This window comes from Tupaia chinensis, unplaced genomic scaffold (genome assembly GCF_000334495.1).
Source record: "Tupaia chinensis unplaced genomic scaffold, TupChi_1.0 Scaffold144991_2, whole genome shotgun sequence".
NCBI lineage: Eukaryota > Metazoa > Chordata > Mammalia > Scandentia > Tupaiidae > Tupaia > Tupaia belangeri.
The window spans coordinates 3,708,137-3,716,304 of record NW_006204851.1 but is presented as its reverse complement, the minus strand read 5'-3'; the positions used below and the strand labels follow the sequence as shown (position 1 = coordinate 3,716,304).

The following is an 8,168-nucleotide window of genomic DNA, read 5'->3' as shown; positions in this document are numbered from 1 at the left end:
TTACACGAACTGCGTGTCCTATAAAAGATATTTCTTAAAAAAAGAAAAAAAAAAAAACACTCAATTGCAACTAATGTGCAGGGTGTGACATTGAAAAAAGTGAAGATGGCAGTGACCAGAGTGGGTGTCCTGGGGGTTCGGTGGCTGCAAAGGGCTACCCATTAAGTAGTGCTGCTGGGTGCATGGGTAGCCTCCCAGGTTACCAAGGACACGTTCCCAGGACCCTATTCTAAGGCCCCTAAAACAAAGAGTTGCCACTGCCAAGAAGGATAGTATGCTTATGGAGGATCATGGGCCTCACCCAGATGATGGCATGGGGTATGGCAACTACCCAAAGCTCCCTAACTGCCTACAGCAGGAGAGGTATCCATTATATGACTGGAAGCATCCAGACATGATGCTGAACTAGGGTGGACTGGGTGAACTGATACACTGGAACCTAGACATGTGTATCAGGAACCGTGCGGACACATCCCTTATACCTGTTTCTTAGCATGCCATGTGTAAAGCAGCACTTCAGCTTTGTGTCCTTCATGATATTCATATTCTGAGAGGGAGAGAATTACCCCTTCTACCAGCCCATGGGACCAAAGCAGTATAGTTATAATGACTTATACCTGGACTAAGGAAGTAATGCCACCAAAGAACTTGAGTGGGTGGTTCATATGAAATCTGAAAAGGCTTTGAGGGCTTCTGCAGCCTTTAGCTATGACTTTCCCATTCCTTATGATGTAAACTTAATGAAATCTCTAAGAAAATACAGTGCTGAGTTTAACAGGTTGCATGGTGGTCAAGGTCCTGGACTGTCACATGGCCAACGGCAGTTTGAGTTCTAGACCCGGTGGCTTGCTTTCTCACTCTCCCCACCTCTCTATCTATCTCTCTCTGGTGAGTGCATGTTCTCTATAGCAAACTGAAATAATAATAATAATAATGATGAAATAAATATTTTTAAAAATGTAGTGTTGTACAGGAAAACAAAACAAAAACACTCAGGTTCAAATTTGGAAGAATATAGACTGGGAACTTCGAAGCAAAGATTTAGACCAAGCCCAGTTACATGAATCTAAGAGTTTTAAGAATCAACCACAGGGAACCAGCAGTTAGCGTAATGGCTATGTCGCTGGACTCCCACGTAGTCGACCGCGGTTCGCGTCTTGGTCCCGGTGACTTAAATCTCACACCTGGCGCCTGTGCATGCGTGCCCAAGATCCCGAGAGGAGAATGGAGAAGGGATTGCGGCGTGACCATCCCCCCTGGGGGGTGATTTCTCGCTTTCTGTCTCTATGTCTCTCTCTGTCTGGCGAGCGCACGCACCCTATAGCGAAAACCTCTCCAAAAAAAAAGAAAAAGAAAGAAAAAAAAAGAATCAACCACGATTTGCTTGATACAACAGGAAGGGCATGAACACATGAAATTACTTCCAGTGGTTATCTCCGGAGAGAAGAGATGGAAGACAAGAGAGAGGTGTTCACTTTTATGCTTTATACTCTAGGTTTTCAAGGTCAATTATGTATACGCTTTGAGATTTTCTTTAAAAAGAAAATAAGAAGGGAAAGACAAAAGGAAGAAGAAATTTGCCACCTGTGTAACCTTGGGCACCATATTTAACCCATCTGAGCATCCATTTGTCCAATTATAAAATGGAAATATTAAGAACTACTTGCATATTTGTTCAATCAGTCAACAGTTATTAAGTTTATTGTTTTAAGTGGTGTGTGTTGGCAATAATTAGTGTAGTTATGAGTAATCAAATGAAATGATTTGGGTAATGCATCTGGCACAAATAAAGTGCTCCACAGATGTTATTTTTATTTTTCCATTTCTCTTTTATGAAAGCCAAATTAATCTTAGAATTTGAAACAAGGTAAAGCAGTCTTGACTGCAGGGACTGGCAAATGCAGAGGCAGAGTGCTGGACAGATTCTAACTGCATGAAATCAGTCTAATTTCATGTTGCCTGGAGAGAAACGTTTCCGCAAGGCCTGAGAAATCCTCAGAGTTTTTGGGTCTGCTCTAAGTCCATTTTCACATCAGTAAGATTGGGCCACAAGTATCTTTTCATCCCTGAGAACTTGCCTTTTGAAGTAGATTGATCTTTATTTCATTCCATCAAAAACTGCACTCTACGTTAAATTTATAGTTTCTTAAAGTACCTCACTTACTTGTCAGATGAAAGCTTACCAGATCTTGGTTGTACATGTCTAATTTTAAAGATTAAGTGATATAAAAGCTAAAGTATAATATTAAAGAATACATATGTCTCTAAAATGGAATGTTCTGATTAGGAAAAAAAAGCCATGGTATTTTTCCAAGTTTGATCTCCTATAGAATATCCTTAGAGATGGAGGGCGCTTGTGCTGAAGGGTGTCAAATCACAATCTATTAATCTTCTCATTAAATAGAGTTATTGTGAGGAATCAAATGAAATTATTTGGGTTGTGTTTATGGCACAAAGTAATTGTGTCTGGAACACTGATTACATTCTGTAATAGAAGGCAAATAAGGCTGACCCCATAACCTGGTGGCTAGGGGAGCCAAATGCTACATGGTCACCCACATGGTTCAAGTCCTGGCCCTGGCGGTTTGAAAAACACTCCAGGCAAGTCTGCATACATGACTCCAATTCCAACAGAATAGAAAGATGGAGGAAAGGATATTGCGGCATAACCACATGTAATCAAGGAACTCTCTCTCTCTGTCTCTTTCTGGGAAGCACATATACCCTCTGGCAAAAATAAAAATTATATATATATATACGCACACACATATGTGTGTGTGTGTGTGTGTGTGTGTGTGTGTGTGTATACATATATATTTAGTGCAATCTGGTAGAAACATTTATGTATGATGACTTTTTTTGAAAAAAGACAGCACATTACAATGTAACCACATTATCCTGTGTTTCAAATTATTAGAAGAGACAAAACTCTGAGCTAGAAATCTTTAACTGTATGAGCAATGTAATATAAGGATTATATCTGAGCTGTAGACAAACATGATAAGGAGGTAAACTTATTAATTTTTTAATTTTTAAAAAATTTTTAAATTTATATTTTTATATAAAAATGTTTTAAGAGACTAAAGTCTTAGAGAGATTTTAAATTTTCTTACGAAAGATTCCCCATTTTACCAGAAGCAGAATGCATTGATTTCTGGGGCTAAATGGTGGCCCAGCAATAAAACAAGATGCTCTGTGAGATTGACTCATATGGGACGGTGCTGAGTTCACATACATAGACCTCCCTGAGTATACTAGGCACACATGTGCCCATGATCCAAGGCTAGGGGTGGATTATGGGATCCAGATCTTGTTAATGATGGTGTATCTCTCTCTCTCTCTTATGAAAGAAGTAGACATTAAGAAAAATAAAAGGATACCTTGAGTTCTGACTCATGAATTCTGGCTCTGCCATGGTTTATATTAACTGGTCATATAATCTTGAAAAACTCACTGGCTTGTATTTCCCTTTTGGCAAGTGAGGGTAGTGCTAGTGGACTTTCCTAACTCGTAAGGATGTGCAGAAACTTAAATGTAAATGTAGATGTAAAAATGCGTTTGGAAGAGTGTAAAATATTGTATAAATATTGGGTCACTGGAAAACTGATGATGCAGTTTTTGCACAGAAAAACAGAAAAAATGTCATGACTTTCCTGACAACCTGATACAATGGAGTATTGTCTAATTTCCCTCTACTTATTTGATTCAAGCCTTCTTCTACAACTCTACAATGTTTCCTTTGGCTCTTACCTCAATATTTGGGGGAGAGGAGGTTCTTCCATAAGGTGCTTGCTTTCTCTGGAGAGAGTGAGGAAAAGTGAGAAATCATTTCCTAGGGAGGATGGCCATGTCACAATCCCTTCTCCATTCTCCTCTTGAGATCATGGGTATGCACGCACACATGTGCAGTGTGAGTTTCAAGTCTCTTGAAACTCAAACCATTGATAGCCTTGTGAAAGGCCAGCATCTTCACCACACCACCATCTGGCCCTGATGTCTGACTTTTTTTTTTAAACTCACCACAATTATTTTGAATCTATTCAAGTTGTTCAGACTATCAGCAGTTTATTCTTTTTTCATTAGTCATTAATGGATATTTCATTTATACTTTAGATTATAACCCAACACAGTTTTATCTATTTTACTGTTTATATTGTTTCAGCTTTGGTCATAGGAACCATTGTTTGTGTGCTTGGCTGCTTCTTTGTTTTCTGCACTATGAAATACTCAGGTTCATCTTGTATATGCCTTTCCCCAGACCTAGAGTCAGTCATTTCTCTAAGGAGACCTAGTCCATCTTATTGGAAAACAGTATTAGCAACCATGACATGGGCACTGGATATACTACATTTTTGCATAGTAATGTTCAATTTCTCAGCTATAATCTTTTAAAGAACTATTCTTTCTATGCTCAATTTTATTTGGAACTTTGACAAATGTCAATACAAATGTCAATTGTGTGGCTCAGCCTCCATGACACAGTCAGTTATTTGCAAGACTGTGTAGCTGGAAAACACATGACAACTGTAGTTTGAGTTCCCAGACTGTTCAGCCTGAAAACATACCAGGTGTATGTGCATGTGCCTAGGATCCATGCTGAATGCATGCTGGAGACTAGAAAAGGAGATGGTAGTATGAATGGGCCCTATGAAAGGTACCTCTCTTTTTTTCTCTCATGTAGACATACATGGCTCTATCATGTATTCAAAAATGTTTTTAAGTCAGTTGTCCAAAATGAAGGAAATTATCATACATACTACGACATGGACTAATTTTGTGGGCATGATGCTAAGCAAAATAAGTCATTCACCAAAAGACAAATACCATGATTCCACTCACATGAGGTATCTAGAGTAGTCGAATGCATAGGAAAGTAGAATGATGGTTTCTAGGAGTTGGTGTGGGGAAATGGGGAGTCGTTACTTAGTGGGTTCCATGGTTTAAATATTTGTTGTCTCCTACAAAGTTTGTGTTAAAATTTAATCCAGAATAATGCAATAGTACTAAGGTGGAGCATTTAGGAGGTAATTAGGCAGTGCCCTCATTAATGGGATTAGTATTTATAAAAGGACTGGAAGGAGAAAAATAGAGGTAAGATCTGTAAGGGACAGAAGAAATGGAGGATTGTCTGTTGATAACATGTATGATGATATCTTTAACTGGAGTGGTGTGCAGTGGGAAAATTCATTTTACAAACTGTGGCGATGTACAGTGATTGAATGTATAAAATTTTGGAAAAAGAAGAAGAACTGGAAGGAACTAGCTCGACCTCATTTGCCCTTCCACTCTTACACTATGTGAGGATGCAGTGAGAAGATCTTCACCAGACACTAATGCCAACTTCTTTGCCTCCAGAAATTACCGAGCCTAAGGCATTTCGTTATAGCACAGAAACTGAATGAGACAGGACTTGATAATAAGCAAGGTGTGTTGTTACAACAAACACCTAAAACAAGAGGAAAGTCTATCCTCATTACAAAGTGGCAAAGAAATTGATTGAATTTTTTCTGTGTCCTAGTACTTTCTGGAATGAAGAATTTAAGAGCAATGAACTAGAATATTTGGCAGAATAAATCTCTAAGCAAAGTGCCCAAGGTATTGCATAGCTTCCATGAACTGTTTAGTGTAAAATCTGATGAGAAAGAAATGAATTCAAAATATTTTTTAATAATCATAAGGGAAGTAGAATATAAACATTTGCAAAATTCTCAGCCTGGCCATATAAAGAATAAAAGGGTGTTTGTGAAACAGATCACAAAGGGTATGAGTAAGCTACCATTTGATAAAGAGACTGGTACAAATAGGTAAAAGCCGGGTGCTATTCACCAAGACGATGGAAAAATACCACAGGCATTACAGAGATTATTGATAATCTGCCACTCTCACCACAAGACCATAGTACCAGAGACTTGAGGAAAGAATGGTTTCAAGAAACGAGCCCAGGGAACCCATGGGAAATTCTGAGCACTACCTCAAGGCTCTGCTCCCCACAGTTGGGTATAGTGCCTTTTGGTTACACCAGCTGTGGCTCAAGCAGTCCACAAATAAGTCTGGCCACCTCTCTGAAAGGCACAAATGGTAAAGCTTGGTGGTATCCAGGTAGTGCTAATTCTGCAGGATTTCAGAGTACACGAGGGGTGAAGGCTTGTCTCCCTCCACCTAGATTTCAAAGTATGCCTTGGAGAGCCTCAACAAAATTGCAGCCATGACATATCTGGTTCTGAATGCTAGCTCTGCCACTCACTAGTTGTGTAACATAAGATAAACCACTTACTTTCTTGATTTTAGCTTATTTTCATCTATAAACTGGGACTTATAATGATGTCCTCCTAAAAGCTATCTTTAACTTGAAAAATAACAGAAAAGAGGGTAAGAGCAGGCCTCCTAAAGATATTCCCATTATCACTTACCAGCAGAGAGGAAAGACTGTCCTTGCTTAAATGTATTTCCTTATTTTCTGAGAAGCGCTACTGTTTATGCTTTATAGTAATTATTTAACTGTGTCTTCTCCACTAGAAAGTAAGTTCTATGAAGCCAGGAACTTTATTTTCCTCATATATGGCTATATCTCCACAATCATTTCCATACAATAGACCCTCACTATTCAATCAATCAATCAAGGTCCTTATAAACAGTTCACTCAACTCTATATTTACACTTCTCTGGCTTCTAACTCCGTTGACATTCATCTACAACTCATTTTACCTATCCACTACCATGATAGTCCTCTGCAATCTTCCCACTTCTCAGAACTGCCCTGGATCAGAATTCCTTACCTCTAATATTCCTCCCTCTGACCTCAATCCCTTACCTTTCCATCTTCATTCTCACTACACATATACTTGACTTATAGTTACTCTTGATCTTTTTCTCCCATTTTTTGGTAGAAGGCTTATAGCCCCTTTTAGGACACAAAACATCCTAGAAAAATTTTCGGATTGCTTCTCTGTTTTCTTTGAGCTCCATTCACTGACCCATGTGGCTACAATCACACATCTCTGTAGTTATTCTGTCATTAAGGGTAGACAAATGTTATCCATTTTTTATCATCTCTATGGTCAGAGACCTATATGCTCAGTGTGGTACATAAAATGTCAAGTTCTCAAAAGAAATTTTAGGCTATTGTTACATGACAAATCCACATTTTTCCAAAAACTCATTATAGAAGACCTTCTCTTATACCATATATATGGTTCATTTGTAATTTAAATAATTTCTACTTTCATGAAAAGTATAATCTACCAATAATTTATACTTTTTGCCTTTTATTTTTAGGTTTTTGCTATAGGGTACATGCACTCAATGGAGAGAGACAGAGACAGTAAGAGGGAAAGTGAGAAATCACCCCATAGGAGGACGGCCTTGGCATACTCCCTTCTCCTTCATTTTCTCCTGGGATTTTAGGCACACACCCACACACACTCAATGTGATTTTCAAGCTGCCAAGTCCAGGACTCAAACTGTGGTTGACCATTTGGGAATCCAGTACCTTAACTACTACATCACCTGCTGGCCCCATTTTTTGCTTTTTTAAAAAAAGGCAAAGAAGTCCAGCAGGTGGCATAGAGGTTAAGGCAGCTGGATCCCACATGACCAATATGAAGTTCAAGTCCAGGACTTGGCAACCTGAAAAACCATGCCAGATGCATGTACATGTATGCTCAATATCCTGAGAGGAGAACAGAGGAGAAGTGATTGTAGCATGGCCATCCTCCTGGGAGATGATTCCTCTTTCTCTCTTTCTCTCTCCCTCACTCTCTCTGTCTCTCTCTGATGAGTACATGGACCATATAGCAAAGAAGAACAACAAAACATATAGCAAGAGATGTGTTGAATAAGTAATTTTCATCCAGTTATTTCAACAAATATTTTTATGAAAGTAGATGAATCAATATAGGCTGTCTTCAGATTCTGGACTGGAGTTTGGGGAATAAATTACTTATCAATCTTTTATCATTCTTTAATCTCATTATCCTAGGACACTGACTGATTAGCAAGTGATTTGTATTACTTGGTATAAATTTCCATGTCTTTTTACTTTCATGTGTCAATAAAATTTTTACATGCCTTCTTAAAAAAATAGGCAAGTCTCTATGCTTAGAAATTTTTTATGATGACTTTAAATCATGACTTGTAGTTAATGATAAGTTTCTTTTGGAGAGGGAAAG

At 38.4% G+C, this 8,168-nt stretch overlaps 1 pseudogene; it reads left to right on the top strand.

Moving 5' to 3' along the window:
- The first annotated feature begins 105 nt into the window (after nucleotides 1–105).
- LOC102479860 (NADH dehydrogenase [ubiquinone] 1 beta subcomplex subunit 8, mitochondrial pseudogene) lies at nucleotides 106–6,209 on the top strand (annotated as a pseudogene).
- The last annotated feature ends 1,959 nt before the right edge of the window (nucleotides 6,210–8,168 follow it).